Consider the following 20766-nt stretch of genomic DNA (forward strand, 5'->3'; position numbering starts at 1 on the left):
GATGGTGATGATGATGGTGATGATGATGGTGATGATGATGGTGATGATGATGGTGATGATGATGGTGATGATGATGGTGATGATGATGGTGATGATGATGATGGTGATGATGATGGTGATGATGATGATGGTGATGATGATGGTGATGATGATGGTGATGATGATGGTGATGATGATGGTGATGATGATGGTGATGATGATGGTGATGATGATGGTGATGATGATGGTGATGATGATGGTGATGATGATGGTGATGACAACACAATACCCAGTCCACAAGCAGAGAAAATCTCCAACCCAGTCAGGAATCGAACCTGGGTATTTCTACATGTTAGGCAAACACGTTACTACTCAGTTAAGCAGTGGATAGCTAGAAAGAACATTCACCAAATTGGAAGTCAAACATGTGGAGTCTGAGAATTTATTTCAATGTAAGGAGGTATATGAGACTTATTAAAAACAGGAAATTCAGTATCTTAGGTAAAAGGGATGATTATTTAACAAAGGTATTTACAGAAGGAACACAAGATATTGCAATCAGAAGAGAGGGGCACTAAAATAACAAGGCAGCTGTTAGAGAGACAGTGAGAGTTTCCAGCAAACAGTAATAGTTGGTGAGGTCAAACATTTTGAACCATGGACCTTGCTGTTGGTGGGAAGGCTTGCGTGCCTCAGCACAACACAGATAGCTGTACCGTAGGTGCAACCACAACAGAGGGGTATCTGTTGAGAAACCAGACAAATGTGTGGTTCCTGAAGAGGGGCAGCAGCCATTTCAGTAGTTTCAGGGGCAACAGTCAGGATGATTGACTGATCTGGCCTTGTAACACTAACCAAAATGTCCTTGCTGTGCTGGTACTGCGAACGGCTGAAAGCCATAATTTTTCCCGAGGGTATGCAGCTTTACTGTATGGTTAAATGATGATGGCATCAACTTGGGTAAAATATTCCAGAGATAAAATAGTCCCCCATTTGAATCTCTGGGGGAGGACTACTCAAGAGGACATCTTTATCAGGAGAAAGAAAACTGGCATTCTAAGGATCGGAGCATGGAATGTCAGATCCCTTAATTGGGCAGGTAGGTTAGAAAATTTAAAAACGGAAATTGATAGGTTAATGTTAGATATAGTGGGAATTACTGAAGTTCGGTGGCAGGAGGAACAAGACTTCTGGTCAGGTGAATACAGAGTTACAAATACAAAATCAAATAGGGGTATTGCAGGAGTAGGTTTAATAATGAGTAAAAAAATTAGTGCGGGTAAACTACTACAAATAGCATAGTGAAAGCATTATTGTGGTCAAGATAGACACGGAACCCACACCTACCACAGTAGTACAAGTTTATATGCCAACTAGCTCCACAGATGATGAAGAGATTGATGAAATTTATGGTGAGGTAAAAGAAATTATTCAGATAGCGAAGGGAGACGAAAATTTAATAGTCATGGGTGACTGGAATTCAATAGGAGGAAAAGGAAGAGAAGGAAATGTAGTAGGTGAATATGGATTGGGGGTAATAAATGAAAGAGGAAGCCGTCTGGTAGAATTTTGCACAGAGCATAACTTAATCATAGCTGACACTTGGTTCAAGAATCATGAAAGAAGGTTGTATACATTGAAGAAGCCTGGAGATACTAGAGTGTTTCAGATTGATTATATAATGGTAAGACAGATTTAGGAATCAGATTTTAAATTGTAAGACAATCCCATGGGCAGATGTGGACTCTGGCCACAATCTATTGGTTATGAACTATAGATTAAAACTGAAGAAACTGCAAAAAGGTGGGAATTTAAGGAGACAGGACCTGGGTAAACTTAAAGAACCATAGATTGTAGAGAGAGCATTAGGGAACAATTGACAAGAATGGGGGAAAGAAATACAGTAGAAGAAGAATGGGTTGCTTTTAGGGATGAAATAGTGAAGGCAGCAGAGGATTAAGTAGGTTAAAAGACGAGAGCTAGTAGAAATCCTTGCATAACAGAAGATATATTAAATTTAATTGATGAAAGAAGGATATATAAAAATGCAGTAGATGAAGCAGGCAAAAAGGAATACAAACGTCTCAAAAATGAGATCAACAGGAAGTGCAAAATGGCTAAGCAGGGATGGCTAGAGGACAAATGTACGGATGTAGAGGCTTATCTCACGAGGGGTAAGATAGATACTGCCTACAGGAAAATTAAAGAGACCTTTGGAGAAAAGAGAACCACTTGTATGAATATCAAGAGCTCAGATGGAAACTGTTATAACCTTTAATCACTACTAAAGTGCGTGGAGATACAAAAGTAGAAACACTAGCGGGTTACATGTTACTAACTCCGTATCTGTCATTCGACTGCCGGGCCGTGACATGCGGCCGGCGCCGTTCATAACCAGGTGGCGCTCCCGCGCTCGGCCGAGCTGCGGAGCGCCTCTATCGCCGTGTTCGCGTACTAACGTAGCGGCACTTTTGAATGTCGTGGCACTGTCACAACACTTTTCCCCCCTTGAAAAAAAACGCTCACTTTCGTGGAGACACGGACAGTGCGGAGACATCCATGGCCTCTTGGGAGGTCCCGAGAAGATCCCGCGGAGAAACACGAGAGTATGGTCGAAAATGTCCAGGACGGAAGCTGGCGCGTGGAACGTGCCTCCTGGACGAGATGATGGGTGAAAACTCCGGAGCAGCATCCATAGGTGTCGTGGACCTGGGGGTGTGCTCCAGCGAGATGGGTCCCGGAGAAGGCGGCGTCGCGACTGGGGCCGGTTCCGGCGTACTCGGAAGCGGTAGCGACGGCGGCGGCAGCAACACGCCCGGAAGATCGGCAGCAGCGACAGGACTGGCTTCTCGGGCTGGTGGAGACGAAAAAAGGGGCGGTGGTACCGGCGTGGCCACCACTCGTGGGCGCATCTGGTCGTAATGGCGAACAACCATGCCGTCGTCCGTACGTATTTCACAAAGCCGGCGGCCGCGAAGAGCCTGGACCACCCCTGGAATCCATTTAGGGCGAGATCCATACCCCCGTGCCCACACGTCGGCGCCCACCTGGTATTTTCCCGCACTAGGGGACACAGCACAAGGCCTGACAGGGTGAAGCAGATGCAGTAGGGTGCGCGGTTGGCGGCCATGCAAGAGTTCAGCAGGGCTGCGATCACCCAGAGGCGTGAAGCGATAAGAACTCAGAAATTGCAACAGAGCGTCATCTGTGGAAAAATCACTAAGGAATTTTTTCATTTGGCTTTTGAAAGTGCGGACAAGGCGCTCGACCTCCCCATTCGATTGCGGATGGAAGGGCGGTGCTGTAACATGATGAATCCCTTGTCCAGTACAAAAATCACGGAAGGCCTGCGAAGAGAACTGAGGGCCATTGTCCGTGACAATCGTGGATGGAAGACCTTCTAGCGCAAAGATTTTTGACAAAGCCAGCGTCGTCGCCGCAGTGGTGGGCGACGGACAGCGAACAACAAACGGAAACTTCGAGAAGGCGTCAATCAACAGTAGCCAATAAGTGCCGAGGAAGGGGCCGGCAAAGTCAGCGTGCACCCGTTCCCACGGCTGCGCCGGATCAGGCCACGGAGAGGGCAGAGTACGAGGCGCAGCCAGTTGTTGAACACACTGATCACACGCAGCGACCATGTGGGCGATGTCCGAATCGATACCGGGCCAATAAACGTGCCTGCGGGCCAGGGACTTAGTCCGAGAAATCCCCCAATGGTCCCCATGCAATAGTTTGAGAACAGCTTTGCGAAGAGAGGCGGGCACCACAACCCGTGGAGATGCGCCATCCGTGGCCAGAAGAACACCACCCTCACGAACAGACAGACGAAGGCGCAAGGCATGGTAGTTGCGAAGGGGATCCGACGCCCGCCCCTTGGTCCTGTCCGGCCAACCACGCTGAACAAAACTGATCACCTGACGCAGGACCGGATCCCGCGCAGTAGCCGACGCGACCTGCGAACCTGTAAGTGGAAAACCCTCGACCGCACGACGTTCTTCCTCATCAATGTGGAAACAGAGGAGTTCATCGCGATCGAAAACCGGGTCGGGGCCCATCGGCAAACGCGACAACGCGTCAGCGTTGGCGTGCTGGGCCGTGGGGCGATAGTGAATCTCATAGTGAAAACGAGACAAGTATAAGGCCCAACGTTGCAGGCGGTGAGCTGCCTTATCCGGAAGCGACGCCGAGGGGCTGAACAGAGAGACCAGCGGCTTGTGGTCGGTGATGAGGTGAAACTTAGAACCATACAAAAAAACGCTGAACTTTTTCGGAGCATAAATGATAGCGAGCGCCTCCTTTTCTATTTGAGAGTAACGCCGTTGGGCATCGTTGAGGGTCTTGGAAGCGTAGGCGATGGGTCGTTCCGACCCATCCTCATACCGATGGGCGAGAACAGCCCCTAGGCCATACCGTGACGCGTCTGTCGCCAGAACCAAGTGCTGACCCGGACGGAATGTGGCAAGACAAGGCGCCGACTGCAAATGAGCCTTCAGGCGGACAAAAGCCTGCTCACACTCGGCGGTCCAACAGAAAGGAACGTTTTTGCGTAACAGCTGATGCAGAGGATGAGCCACCGCCGCCGCGGAGGGAATGAATTTGTGATAATAAGCAACCTTGCCTAGAAACGCCTGAAGTTCTTTGACCGTAGACGGCCGGGGTAGAGCGGTAATGGCCGCAACGTGCTGTCGTAGAGGGCGTATACCCTCATGGGACAAGTGGAAACCAAGATACACAATGGAGGGTTGGAAGAACTGAGACTTGTCCAGATTGCACTTCAACCCTGCTGAATGCAGAACCCGAAACAGTGAACGCAAATTGCGAAGGTGCTCCTCAGTGGAGGCCCCCGTGACAACAATGTCATCCAGGTAGTTGATGCAGCCGGGAACGGAAGCTGTGAGCTGTTCCAAAAACCGCTGAAAAATGGCCGGCGCGCTAGCGACGCCAAATGGTAACCGCTGGTACTGATACAACCCACAAGGAGTGTTGATGACGAGAAATTCCTTGGAAGATGCATCCAACGGCAACTGATGGTACGCCTCCGATAAGTCAAGTTTGGAAAAGAACTGGCCCCCAGCGAGCTTGGTAAATAACTCCTCAGGACGGGGAAGAGGATAAGTGTCAATGAGGCTTTGAGCGTTGACAGTGGCTTTAAAATCACCACACAATCGCAGACTCCCGTTTGGTTTAGAAACCACCACGATGGGCGATGCCCATTCGCTGGAGGTAACAGGAAGGAGAATCCCCGAAGCTGTAAACCTGTCTATCTCAGCTTTGACAGGCGCACGCAACGCCATTGGAATAGGGCGTGCCCGGAAAAACTTAGGGCGAGCCGTAGGTTTAAGAGTAATGTGGGCTTCAAACTCCTTGGCACGACCCAGACCAGCAGAGAACACGGACGAGAATTCAGAACACAAGCCATCCAGCTGTGGATACGGAATGTCCTCAGATATGAGGTGCACATCATCATCAATGGAAAACCCGAACAACTGGAAAGCATCATAACCGAACAGGTTTTCAGTGCCCGCATGATCCACCACATAAAACGTGAGGGGCCTAACAACAGACTTGTAGGCAGTGGAAGCATCAAACTGGCCAACAATAGGAATTTTCTGCTTATTATAAGTTCGTAGATTTCGCGTAACGGGAGACAAGGGAGGGGAGCCCAACTCCAAATACGTGCGAGAATTAATGAGAGTTACTGCAGAGCCAGTGTCCACTTGCATGCGAATGTCTTTATCCAGAACACGAACAGTAACAAACAACTTATTCGTTTGAGAAAGCACACAGTTAACATCCATGTCCGATGCCTCGTCCTCGTCGACAGGAACTTTAGGGGACTGACACACAGAAGCAATGTGGCCTCTTTTCCTACATGAATTACACGTGGCCCAACGTTTTGGACACGCGGCTCTGTCATGCTGTACGAAACAACGTGGACAAGAAGGAAGGGCGGAACGAACCTGCTTCTGTGGTTGCTGTTTTCGCTGCGAGCGTGGCGGCCCAACGCGACGTTGTTGACGCGAGTGCACCGCCGCCACATCGTCGTTTCCCTGTGAAACAGGCACATTGTCTGCGTCGAAAGTGGTCTGGACAGCGCCTACATCACACCACGCGTCTATTTGCGCACCAGCAGCGTGAGACACTTCAAAGGATTGAGCGATGCTGAGAACTTCCGACAACGACGGGTTTGGCAATTGTAAGGCACGTTGCCGAACTTCTTTATCAGGAGCAAGCCGTAAAATAGCGTCCCGAACCATTGAATCAGCGTAAGACTCATGATGAGTGTCCGTGACAAACTGACATTTCCGACTCAGACCGTGGAGTTCCGCCGCCCAAGCCCGGTAAGATTGATGGGGCTGTTTACGACACCGGTAAAAAGCCACGCGGGCGGCCACGACATGGGTGTTTTTTCAGTAATAGTTAGACAATAAGTCAAACATTTCTTGGAAGGACAGAGAGGCAGGTTCCCGCAGAGGGGCTAACTGAGATAGCAGCTGATAGATCCGTGGGGAAATCCAAGATAGAAATAACGACTTACACATAGGAGCGTCGACAACGCCGAAAGCCAAGAAGTGTTGCCGCAAACGCTTCTCATAATCCTCCCAGTCTTCAGCGGCCTCGTCATAAGGAGGGAACGGAGGCGGAGAAGAGGAAGACAGACGATGAGTAAGCGACGTCGACAACGCCTGAATAGCAGCCGTCAGCTGTGTTTGTTGTTCAATAAGCGCTTGCATAAGCTGTTCCATGTCTGCCCCGACACGAACACATAAGTCCACAACGCAGGAAAAAAAATATCCGACCTCGTCGCCAAAATGTGTTATAACCTTTAATCACTACTAAAGTGCGTGGAGATACAAAAGTAGAAACACTAGCGGGTTACATGTTACTAACTCCGTATCTGTCATTCGACTGCCGGGCCGTGACATGCGGCCGGCGCCGTTCATAACCAGGTGGCGCTCCCGCGCTCGGCCGAGCTGCGGAGCGCCTCTATCGCCGTGTTCGCGTACTAACGTAGCGGCACTTTTGAATGTCGTGGCACTGTCACAACAGAAACCCAGTTCTAAGCAAAGAAGGGAAAGCAGAAAGGTGGAAGGAGTATATAGAGGGTCTATACAGGGGCGATGTTCTTGAGGACAATATTATGGAAATGGAAGAGGAAGTAGATGAAGATGAAGTGGGAGATATGATACTGTGTGAAAAGTTTGACAGAGCACGGAAAGACCGAAGTTGAAACAGGACCCTGGGAGTAGACAACATTCCATTAGAGCTACTGACAGCCTTGGGAGAACCAGTCCTGACAAAACTCTACCATCTGGTGAGCAAGATGTATGAGACAGGCGAAATTCCTTCAGACTTCAAGAAGAATATAATAATTCCAATCCCAAAGAGAGCAGGTGTTGACAGATGTGAAAATTACTGAAGTATCAGTTTAATAAGTCACAGCTGCAAAATACTAACGCGAATTCTTTACAGATGAATGGAAAAACTGGTAGAAGCCGACCTCGAGGAAGATCAGTTTGGATTCCGTAGAAATGTTGGAACACGTGAGACAATACTGACCCTACGACTTATCTTAGAAGAAGATTCAGGAAAGGCAAACCTACATTTCTAGCATTTGCAGACTTGGAGAAAGTTTCGACAATGTTGGCTGGAATACTCTCTTTCAAATTCTGAGGGTGGCAGAGGTCAAATAGAGGGAGTGAAAGGCCGTATACAATTTGTACAGAACCCAGAGGGAAGTTATAAGAATCGAGGAGCATGAAAGGGAATCAGTGGTTGGGAAGGGAGTGAGACAAGGTTGTAGCCTATCCCCAATGTTATTCAATCTGTATATTGAGCAAGCAGTAAATGAAACAAAAGAAAAATTGGAGTAGGTATCAAAGTCCATGGAGAAGAAATAAAAACTTTGAGGTTCGCCGATCACATTGTAATTCTGTCGGAGATAGCAAAGAATCTGGAAGAGCAGTTGAATGGAATGGACAGGGTCTTGAAAGGAGGATATAAGATGAACATCACCAACAGCAAAACGTGGATAATGGAATGTAGTCAAATTAAGTCGGGTGACGCTGAGGGAATTAGATTAGGAAATGAGACACATGAAGTAGTATATGAGTTTTGCTATTTGGGGATGTTCGGAGTAGAGAGGATATAAAATGCAGTCTGGCTATGGCAAGGAAAGAATTTCTGAAGAATAGAAATTTGTTAACATCGAGTATAGATTTAAGTGTCAGGAAGACTTTACTGAAAGTATTTGTATGGAGTGTAGCCATGTATGGAAGTGAAACATAGACGATAAATAGTTTGGACAAGAAGGGAATAGAAGCATTCGAAATGTGGTGCTACAGAAGAATGCTGAAGATTAGATGGGTAGATCACATAACTAATGAGGAGGTATTGAATAGAAATGGGCAGAAGAGAAATTCGTGGCACAACTAGAAGAAGGGATCGGTTGGTAGGACATGTTCTGACGCATCAAGGAATCACCAATTTAGTATTGGAGGGCAGCACAAGGGTAAAAATCGTACAGGGAGACCAAGAGATGAATACACTAAGTAGATTCAGAAGAATGTAGGTTGCAGTAGGTACTGGGAGATGAAGAATCTTGCACAGGATAGAGTAGCATGAAGAGCTGCATCAAACCAGTCACTGGACTGAAGACCAGAAAACAACAATATGACTGTATGAAAAAAACCAAATAGAAGCCTATTTAGGAAGACATGACATTTCATTGGCTGTGATGACAGACATCACAGTAATAAATAACTGAAAGGAAATTGTACACACATTAAAAGATCCCTTTAATAATTGTATAGTTTAAAAGATGAACAGGAAGCACAAAGTTAACATTGAAAATAATGACATCATGCCAGTAATGTCAGATGATATACATACAGGGTGTTACAAAAAGGTACGGCCAAACTTTCAGGAAACATTCCTCACACACAAAGAAACAAAATATGTTATGTGGACATGTATCCGGAAAAGCTTACTTTCCATGTTAGAGCTCATTTTATTACTTCTCTTCAAATCACATTAATCATGGAATGGAAACACACAGCAACAGAACGTACCAGTGTGACTTCAAACACTTTGTTACAGGAAATGTTCAAAATGTCCTCCGTTAGGGAGGATACATGCATCCACCCTCCGTCGCATGGAATCCCTGATGCGCTGATGCAGCCCTGTATCACAGCTGTCCACAATACGAACACGAAGAGTCTCTACATTTGGTACCGGGGTTGCATAGACAAGAGCTTTCAAATGCCCCCATAAATGAAAGTCAAGAGAGTTGAGGTCAGGAGAGCGTGGAGGCCATGAAATTGGTCCGCCTCTACCAGTCTATCGGTCACCGAATCTGTTGTTGAGAAGCGTACGAACACTTCGACTGAAATGTGCAGGAGCTCCATCGTGCATGAACCACATGTTGTGTCATACTTGTAAAGGCACATGTTCTAGTGGCACAGGTAGAGTATCCCATATGAAATCATGGCAGTGAATCGAGGAAGTACAGTACATACTGACGAAACTAAAATGAGCTCTAATATGGAAATTAAGCATTTCCGGACTCATGTCCACATAACATCTTTTCTTTATTTGTGTATGAGGAATGTTTCCTGAAAGTTTGGCTGCACCTTTTTGTAACACCCTGTATATAAAAGATATGAATAAAATAGAAAGAAACATTCCACATGGGAAAAATATATTAAAAAACTAAGATGCTGTGATTTACCAAACGAGAAAACGCTGGTAGATAGACACAATAAAAAATACACAAATTTCAAGCTTTTGCAACCCATGGTTGCTTCATCAGGAAGGAGAGGGAAAGATGAAAGGATGTGGGTTTTAAGGGAGAAACCGCAAGTATACAGACACAAGCAGACATCAGAAAAGGCAAAGAGTTTGGGTAGAGATGTCAGTCGAGGCAGAAGTACAGAGGCAAAGATGTTATTGAATGACTTGTGAGGTATGAGCAGCGGCAGCTTGAAATTAGTGGAGGTTGAGGCCTGGTGGGTAACGGGAAGAGTGGATATATTGAAGGGCAAGTTCCCATCTGCGGAGTTCTGATAGGTTGGTGTCAGTGGGAAGTATCCAGATAACCCGGACAGTGTAACACTGTGCCAAGATGTGCTGGCTGTGCACCAAGGCATGTTTAGCCACAGGGTGATCCTCATTACCAACAAACACTGTCTGCCTGTATCCGTTCATGCGAATGGACAGTTTGTTGCTGGTCATTCCCACATAGAAAGCTTCACAGTGTAGGCAGGTCAGTTGGTAAATCACGTGGGTGCTTTCACACGTGGCTCTGCCTTTGGTCGTGTACACCTTCTGGGTTACAGGACTGGAGTAGGTGGTGGTGGGAGGGTGCATGGGACAGGTTTTACACCGGGACAGTTACAAGGGTAGGAGCCAGAGGGTAGGGAAGGTGGTTTGGGGATTTCATAGTGATGAACCAAGAGGTTACGAAGGTTAGGTGGACAGTGGAAAGACACTCTTGGTGGAGTGGGGAGGATTTCATGAAGGATGGATCTCATTTCAGGGCAGGATTTGAGGAAGTCGTATCCCTGCTGGAGAGCCACATTCAAAGTCTGATCCAATCCCGGAAAGTATCCTGTCACAAGTGGGGCACTTTTGTGGTTCTTCTGTGGGAGGTTCTGGGTTTGGGGGGATGAGGAAGTGGCTCTGGTTATTTGCTTCTGTACCAGGTCGGGAGGGTAGCTGCGGGATGCGAAAGCTGTTTTCAGGTTGTTGGTGTAATGGTTCAGGGATTCCGGACTGGAGCAGATTCGTTTGCCACGAAGACCTAGGCTGTAGGGAAGGGACTGTTTGATATGGAATGGGTGGCAGCTGTCATAATGGAGGTACTGTATAGGGAAACATTCCACATGGGAAAAATATATCTAAAAACAAAGATGATGTAACTTGAAACTTCCTGCCAGATTAAAACTGTGTGCCCGACCAAGACTCGAACTCGGGACCTTTGCCTTTCGCGGGCAAGTGCTCTACCATCTGAGCTACCGAAGCACGACTCACGCCCGGTACTCGCAGTTTTACTTCTGCCAGTATCTCGTCTCCTACCTTCCAAACTTTATAGAAGCTCTCCTGCGAACCTTGCAGAACTAGCACTCCTGAAAGAAAGGATATAGCAGAGACAAGGCTTAGCCACGGCCTGGGGGATGTTTCCAGAATGAGATTTTCACTCTGAAGCGGAGTGTGCGCTGATATGAAACTTCCTGGCAGATTAAAACTGTGTGCCCGACCGAGACTCGAACTCGGGACCTTTGCCTTTCGCGGGCAAGTGCTCTACCATCTGAGCTACCGAAGCACGACTCACGCCCGGTACTCACAGCTTTACTTCTGCCAGTATCTCGTCTCCTACCTTCCAAACTTTACAGAAGCTCTCCTGCGAACCTTGCAGAGCTAGCACTCCTGAAAGAAAGGATATAGCGGAGACAAGGCTTAGCCACAGCCTGGGGGACGTTTCCAGAATGAGATTTTCACTCTGAAGAGGAGTGTGCGCTGATATGAAACTTCCTGGCAGATTAATCTCATTCTGGATGATGTAACTTACCAAACGAAAGCATTGGTATGTTGATAGAGACACTAACAAACACAAACACACACACAAAATTCCAGCTTTCGCAACCCACGGTTGCTTCATCAGGAAAGAGGGAAGGAGAGGGAAAGACGAAAGGATGTGGGTTTTAAAGGAGAGGGTAAGGAGTCATTCCAATCCCACGAGCAGAAAGACTTACCTTAGGGGGGAAAAGGGACAGGTATACACTCGCGCACACACACACACACACACACACACACACACACACACACACACACACACACATCCATCCGCACATATACAGACACAAGCAGACATATGTCTGGTGGTTACATCATCTTATTCAAAGTATGAATAAAAGGAAGGTGCCTTGAGAAGATGGTGTCTGTAGCAGAAATAATGAAAGTTGTGGAAAATCTTGGAATTTTTTTATACAATTTCTGCTGATAAAACAATCTTCCAAAACTGGAACAATTCTGCAGTTGTTTTACTTGACAAGAAAGGAAAAAAAGACCTACTCATAAAGTATTTGATATTAACCAAACTCATAGAAAATATATTCTAAGAAGAAAAAAAAGACAGTAAACCTCTCATTCATAACACATTTGGTATTAACCAACCTCATATAAAATGTATTCTATTTTAATGAGGAAAAGTAACTAGTTGGCTACAAGTGGAGCTTTTGAGTATCCTAACATACTCTGTACTATAATTTGATTAAAATAGCTTTGTGGTTGATATTTCTGTTGGTAGAGTGGTAGAGGCCAACCAACAGTCAGCTACTGTTCTTTCTCAAGGACCTCATGCTCACTTGTCAGCTTAGCATGTATATGCAGTGCTCTGTCAAATGTGATTGGCTGTTGGAGGTGAAAAGGAAAGCGCCCAACACACAGATTTTTTTAAAATCATGTATTATGCTTGTCAAACGGGTATTTTTATGTAAATAGAACAAGGCCATTTCTGTAATTAGTGTTTGTAACTGTTTACTTCCTCTGTGTGTGTACATTCTTTTCCTGCAAATTTTCTAAATTAGGTGCAGTATGTTGTTTTCTTTTGAAGCATCATAATAATCATGACCAATGTTATTCAATCGGTATATTGAGCAAGCAATGAAGGAAACAAAAGAAAAATTCGGAGTAGGTATTAAAATCCATGGAGAAGAAATAAAAACTTTGAGGTTCGCCGATGACATTGTAATTCTGTCAGAGACAACAAAGGACTTGGAAGAGCAGTTGAACGGAATGGATACCAGTAGTGTCTTGAAAGGAGGATATAAGATGAACATGAACAAAAGCAAAACGAGGATAGTGGAATGTAGTCGAATTAAGTTGGGTGATGCTGAGGGAATTAGATTAGGAAATGAGACACTTAAAGTAGTAAAGGACTTTTGCTATTTGGGGAGCAAAATAACTGAAGATGGTAGAAGTAGAGGGGATTTAAAATATAGACTGGCAATGGCAAGGAATGCAATTCTGAAGAAGAGAAATTTGTTAACATCGAGTATAGATTTAAGTGTCAGGAAGTCTTTTCTGAAAGTATTTGTATGGAGTGTAGCCATGTATGGAAGTGAAACATGGACAATAACTAGTTTGGACAAGAAGAGAGTAGAAGCTTTCAAAATGTGGTGCTACAGAAGAATGCTGAAGATTAGATGGGTAGATCATATAACTAATGAGGAGGTACTGAATAGGATTGGGGAGAAGAGAAGTTTGTGGTACAACTTGACTAGAAGAAGGGATCGGTTGGTAGGACATGTTCCGAGGCATCAAGGGATCACCAATTTAGTACTGGAGGGCAGCGTGGAGGGTAAAAATCGTAGAGGGACACCAAGAGATGAATACAATAAACAGATTCAGAAGGATGTAGGTTGTAATAGGTACTGGGAGATGAAGAAGCTTGCACAGGATAGAGTAGCATGGAGAGCTGCATCAAACCACTCTCAGGACTGAAGACCACAACAACAACAATGACAACAGCTAAAAACTAGTGACAATGCATATTTTTGCTTCATGTTTACAATATTTTAATAATTTAGACAGGCGATCTCTAGCTCGATCTAGTTTTGATGTCTCTCGACTGACCGTGACCTAGAACTGCATGTAATCGCTATCTGAGAGGCCACTGCCTAGAGAAATCATTACAGAAGAGGAACAGGAACAGGCAAGCAGCTCCTGCGCCCATGCCCCCATTAATCCCCTGTTGCTTCAGCAACAATTAAATTAAACTACACAAGCTTTTAGTTGCATGTCCATTGTTTCAGTTTAGCTTTCTATTTACGTGTACACAGCTGAACATGTTCATGATGTGTAGTGTGTAAAATGTTGTGCACCATGTTGTACAGAAAAAGAAGCATCGTTTCTGGGATAGCTGACCATCCTGGAACATTTACATATGACGGAATTGTTTTATATTGTAATGTTTGTGAGACAAACGTTTCATGCAAAAAAAAGTTTCAAACAGACCAGCATGTCAAGACAAGACTACATATCACAGAAATGCAGAAGAAAGGACCACGACAACTTCTTCTGACAACAGCAAGTTGCAGTAGCAGGGCATTGTCCAAAGGTAACCAAAAATGTCAGTTTAACATGGATCTATGTGAAGCTTTCATTGCAAGCAATATTCCTCTTCACAAACTTACAAGCCCTATCCTCAAAGGCTTCCTGTGCAAATATTACTTAAATCAAAATATATCAGATGAATCAACATTTCATAAAAATTTCATACTGACAATTTACTTAAATGTTCTGGAAGAAATACACAATGAACTCAAGGACAGCATTATTTGGATTTTACTTGAAGAAACTACAGACACATGTGGCCATTACATTGCAAATTTAAATGTTGGGGCTTTAAAAGAAAAGCCTTCTTCTTTCTGTTCAGTGACCTTCAAAGAACTTGACAAAGTAAATCATTCAACAATTGCCAGATTTGTGAATGAGGCTATTAGAAAAATATTTCCAGAATCTTCTGCAGGTGAAAGGGTGTTTGTGTTTAATTCAGATGCTGCACCCTATAAGATCAAAGCAGAAAAACCCCTCCGATTATTTTATCTCACTTTGATTCATGTGACAAGCTTTGCTCATAGGGTATATCACTTTGCTGAAGAAGTACATTCCATGTTTGCAAATGTAAATAAACTGATTTCATCCAGAAAGAAAGTGTTTTAAAAGGCTCCTGCTCGCATCAAGACCTACAAAGAAAAACTACCAAATATGCCTTTATCTCCCAAACCAAAGGTAACTTGTTGGGGTACATGGTTTGAAGCCGTGTTGTTTTACAATGAACATTTTGAGGCCATTAGAGGGGTATTAAACGACTTAGATAGTGCAAAGGCTTTAGCAGTTTGCCAGTGCAATGAAGCTTTTAACAAATCCGGTATTAAAAAAAAGACATTGCTGTGATTAGCACTCATTCCCATATACCTGCAAGTATTAAAAAGCTTGAAATTCAAGGTTTGGCGTTGAATGAATCTATTCAGTTAACGAATAAAATTATTCTAGTGAACTCCTCACTGCCAGAGGTATTGCCAAGAACACTTAAAGAAAAGTTTGAAAACATTGTAAACAATAACATAGGTTTTGAACGCTTGTGCCAAATCAATAGTTTTATTAATGGGAGGGGTGAACTTTTTCCAGAAACATTAAGTGCCAATATATCACCCAAATTCAAATAGTGTCCAGTTACCTCGGTTGATTTAGAATGGTCTTTTTCTGCTTATAAAAATGTTTTCAGTGATCAAAGACAATCTTACTACTGAACATTCGGAACAGTACTTGGTCGTTTATGTTTACAATAGCAGAAAAATTTAAAACAAATTGTAAATGATGCTTTGGTTCGATAGTATTAATTAAAAGTTAATACTGTTCAAAAAAATTCATAATTGTATATTGTTTTTTTTAATAAAATATTGCGGAGTTTTTGAGCGTGCCCCTCTGCATATGATGATGATGATGATGATGATGATGATGATGATGATTGGATTGTGAGGCGCTCAACTGTGTGGTTATCAGCACCCCTCTGCATACGATACATCTCGAAGTTGGTCCTGTACACATCGACTGTTTTGCTACAACTTACTCACATCGCATCCTCTTGTTACTGACAATAATAGCAAAGAAGGAACAAGTCTTGAAATATGGTATGCATCCCCATTTTGTAAATTTTTAGAAAACAAACTCAGGAAGGCCCCCTTCCTAACCTCTACCAGAAAGTATTTAGAAAATGATATCAGTGTTCTAAATGTACTGATTTTTCACGTGGCAGGTGCTCTTCCTTATAATTGATAAGCGCAAGTCCAACTTTGATATAATGCATGCAGTAACTACCATGTTTTTTTAATATTTGATCTTGCATATTACGACACTTTTCATGCAAGCATTTTTCATGCATATTTGAAGATTTTTTTGATGCATATAATCCGGTCACTCATAATAACACTCCTACCGTTTGATAATCAGTTTGAGATTTCAAACTGAATTTAATAGATAACTTTGGAAAGAGCAGTAAAATGAAATAAAAGATGCTGGTACAGAGGGGCCAGTGGCCTTTCTGCAGCAGTAACATCAGTTCCCATCAGATCACAGAAATTAAGTGCTGTAGGGCTCGACTAGCACTTGGATGGGTGACTGTCCAGATTTGCTGAGCACTATTGCAAGTGGGGAGCACTCAGCCCTTGTGAGGTCAACTGAGGAGCTACTTGATTTAGAAGCAGAAGCTCTGGTCACGAAAACTGACAAAGGCCAGGTGACTGGTGTGCTGACACTTGCCCCTCCACATCTGCATCCAGTGACGCCTATCAGCTGAGGATGACACAGCGGTCAGTCAGTACAACTGGACCTTCCAAGGCCTGGTTGGATGGAGTTTAGTACAGAGGGCTGAGCAGAGGCGTGATGTCAGGATAGCCATTGGGAATCTGTGAAGTATCTTGATGCTAGTAAAAAATTATCAGAGTTCAGCTATTTATTCAGTGTTTACAAGTCATCATCCTTCTGCATCAGCCTCAGCCAGTACTCTTCCAGCTGCACGTTGGATTCTAGCTGACGTCCATCAAGTGAGCTCAGCAGTTGTGTGCTGTGCAATGGGATCTTTGAAAAGATGGTCAGTAGAGCATCATTTAACTGAATTTTAAGGGACTGAAAAAACAGCTGGTTCAGTTTAACGAAGTCTGCATTAACAAATTTCTTTGTAAAAATTGTAACTGCTGAGTTCACGTCCTCTCTTGTTATGTGTCCCAACAAATGAGGGTGCCCTATTTTCAAGACTTCTAAGAAAAAAATAAAACTAGCTTCACTGTATATGTACAACAGTATTTCTGGCATGTGTTTAATGAGAAAGTATATGTACATATTGTCAGATGCTTGTAATCCTTTTTTCCAAACAACACAATTAAATATATATTGTGGAACAATATTGCACCCATTGAATTAGCATGTCATGTAATACAAAAAATTAAAATAATACATGAAAAGCACCAGTTTGCTTTTGTTCTACAGTATTACTTTTATTGTGTTAACTGGTGTTCAGTTTTCAAAAACAAACTAAACGAAGAAACAATTATCAATGTAACTACACAATTCGCAAGGAACTTAAGCAATATCATTAAGATAAATAGAAATAAATAAATGCAGGAAAATGGAGGAGTTTGAGGGAACATACAGTAAATGCAATCTTTGAGTGTGTGCACTTTGAAAGGAAAAAAGGCTGGACAAATACATAAATACAAAAGCAGCACACAGGAAAAACATTAACATTATATTCAAAACTATGGCTATGTAACAGTTTGCCTTAAATAAACAAACCAAGTAAAATATAAACAATATCTGATAAAATATAAACAATATCTGATGAGACAACTGCAAGAGGCATTAAACATGAACAGTAACACAAGTACAAATTAAAAGAAAGCCTTAACAATTGAAACTACAATCTATATAGGACACATAGACAACTTCAATAAAATAAAAGAACTTAATGAATACAGAAATGTGGGAATTTGTAGGAACAGGCAGTGTGGGAAGTAATGAACAACAGAAATGATTATAAGAAGTTTAGGAGAGGTGAAGTGTTGAGCTGTGTCTGGTCATTTAGGATCAGATCTGGACTGTGGGCTAGATGTTTGTTAATTTCCAGGGCTTCCAGCAGGTTGAGTTTATGGCCTTTGTTTACTGAGTGAAGTACATGAGACACTGGCTGGTAGTTGTGACCCTCACACAGTACATGCTCAGCAAATGCAGAGTCCGAATTCTGCAACCCCCAGCTATGTTCATGTTCAGCCAGCCTAGTTGCTATGTGTCTGCCCATTTCACCAATGTAAAACTTGTCACAATTAGAACATGTAATTTTGCATACCCCACTGTTGGCTAATAATTGGACCTTATCTTAGCTATTGAAAATACAGTGGACTGTTGTGTTCTTAACATAGTAGGAAAGCCTGTCACTTGCAGGCTTTCAGTGCTTTGGGTACAATCAGTGATATCTCACCTAGATTCAGTTAACATGACAAATAAATATCTTAAGAAACATTTTAATGTACTATTCTTTCACACATTAAGCTTTAATCAGAACAAATTTTCATTTACAACAATCCCCATTCATTACACATTAGAATTCTATACATTAATTTGGAAAATAATCAATTTATATTGGTTAGGCAGTTGGTCGTAATATCACGGCACCCTCTAAATATGTGGTAGCAAATCTCTCGAGAACAGCAACTGCAACTCAAGTGCAAGGTTGTGGTGTCAGATCTTCATATTTCTCCTCAGAAGAAGATAGTGAAGCATTACCATTTTCTTCTGTATCATCAGCAGAATTGATGATTGGTTCTCCAGCAGCACAGATATTGCCTGTCAGTGTCCATTCTTCCATAATGATGGTCAACAGGGCACCAACTAGGTGTAAACCTTACAAGAGCAGCGCCAGAATCTGAAGTTGCATCCACATTATGAGTAAATTCAGATGCTGGGTCATCAGTTTCCTCTTCAGTTTCAGCAGCATTATCAATGGTCGTCGAGGCCTCCTTGAAACAGTTATTTATAGTGTCTACCTTATATGTGGTGGATATTGTTTATTTTGTTTTAGGGCATAAAAACAACAATGGCCATACACACCCATGTCAGAACTACAGAACACAAAGACAAAGAGAGGAGTTAAAAAACTGCTACACGTTAATCCTAATCGACAGAAGAGAAGACAGCTAAAAACAGGGACATAGAGAAATGTCTATAAAATATGCCACAGAGAAACGGAGATCCTGAACTAAAAATTAAATGTCATTCGCCATATTGCTACAACAGATATAAAATAAAATACGGGCGACAGCCCACACCTTGTTCGCTAAAATGGTAGATAACTCAGACGGCAAACACAAACGAGAACATAAGTGTTTAAAAAAAGGGCAAAAGATTGTCGAAGGTTGAGCGCAATAAGCACAAAGTAGTGGGGAAGCACAACTTAACAAATGTTGATGGCTAAAAGGACAGTGCCTTATACACAACCTAGCTGAAGTGGTCTCCTCATGGCAATAGAACCGAGAGGAAGTCGTCCAAGTTGCTGGGAGTGACTTAATAAACTAGTGCTTGTTCCCATGAAGGGAGGACCAGCGGTGATGCCAAAGTGACACCACCTGCCAAGAGACAGCAACACAGAGATCATCGGAGGGAATGTAAGAACCATCAGGCTGAGGTATGAGGACTGCAGCCTTGGCAGCAGCGTCAGTGGCCTCGTTTCCTGTGAGACCAACATGATCAGGTGCCCACATAGACATCACAGTGGTTACATAGAGAGTGAGCAATATGTGGTGGATAGATTGCAATACATTCCAATGTGGAACTGTGTCTTTAGTAATTGAAATGATGGCAGCTTTAACGAGTTGGCATCTGTAATGTGCTCGACCAAGGCGATCATTCTTTGAACTGTCCTAATGGCTTGTGAGAATACAACTTCTACATTCAGAAGTTCCAGGCCATGAAATTGATGTGTCAAGACCTCTTAAAGAGAAAGAAAGAGAGAGAGAGAGAGAGAGAGAGAGAGAGAGAGAGAGAGAGAGAGAGAGAGAGAGATTTGGTCATTCTAGCTTTATTGTTATTCTCATAATGGCATGGCAGACTAAATAGCCATTTTTAAAACATGGATTTTCTTATTTTCCGACCACTATTGGTCTGATCTTCTCAGAACCATACGAATTATGATACAAGATCACCATTGGTCTCTCCTTCCTGCATTTTCTGCATGACATTTTTTGCCTATCACACATTGTTCTTTTTCAGCCATCAAGTTACAGAAAATCATCCATATTTAACACATCTCTCGTATTTCAAAATAAGAGAGCTTGGACTGATAGTCCCACACCCACTATTGGCATCTTTCTTGTTTACTCTATATGCCTCTCCACAGACACTGACAGCACTGATTTTATGCCTCTTCTGAATATACAATAGCCAGTACTTAGAACTTACAAAACTAGAAATTCCCTTTTTCTGGGCAATTCCACAAGTCTTTTCTTGAAGCATGAAGCTGGACACAGGAATTCGCTGGGAGCGCATGGTGTTGGAACCATTCAAATAGCAAATCCTCCATTTCATGTTTGGCTGGTTGCATGCATTTGTTTTTACTGATAGAAGAAGAGCCTTCCAAACTTTCCACTATTTTGTGTATTTTAGTCTTCTCTCCACTATCATCAAAATGTAGAATTTGCTGCTTTTGTTTTAGCATCGGGGCATTATCAGCTCATTTCTGTTTTGGCGGGATTTGCAAGTGATGGAGCGAAAGAGAAAACACACATTCACTGATCACAAACACAGACAGAGAGCTCTCTGGATTATTGCATGTCCCATGCTGTGTGCAGTCTGCTGACAAACCCCTCTCTTCCCTCTACCCTTGTATCTTGTGCTGCAGAAGTGATATGTGAGCAGCAAGCAAGCAAGCAGTCCATTGTTGCAAAATTATAGTATAGTACATTATAGAGAAAAATTATCTGAAATGTGTAACAGAAAATACTATAGTGCACAGCACTACATATGCACATACTTATTCAGTTTTGACAAAGAATAAGATTTGGAATATATAATATGGGTACCAAATTTAGTTTGTTGTACAAATTATCTGAACTTCAATTTAAACGGTAGATTTTTTGTTGTAATTCGGCAGGAACCAAACAGATAGCACAAGTTAACTGAGTTTTTGGTTTATCCAGTTTCTGAAATAATGAGGGTCTGCTATATATAAAATTA

The sequence above is a fragment of the Schistocerca serialis genome, chromosome 4 (genome assembly GCF_023864345.2).
Source record: "Schistocerca serialis cubense isolate TAMUIC-IGC-003099 chromosome 4, iqSchSeri2.2, whole genome shotgun sequence".
NCBI lineage: Eukaryota > Metazoa > Arthropoda > Insecta > Orthoptera > Acrididae > Schistocerca > Schistocerca serialis.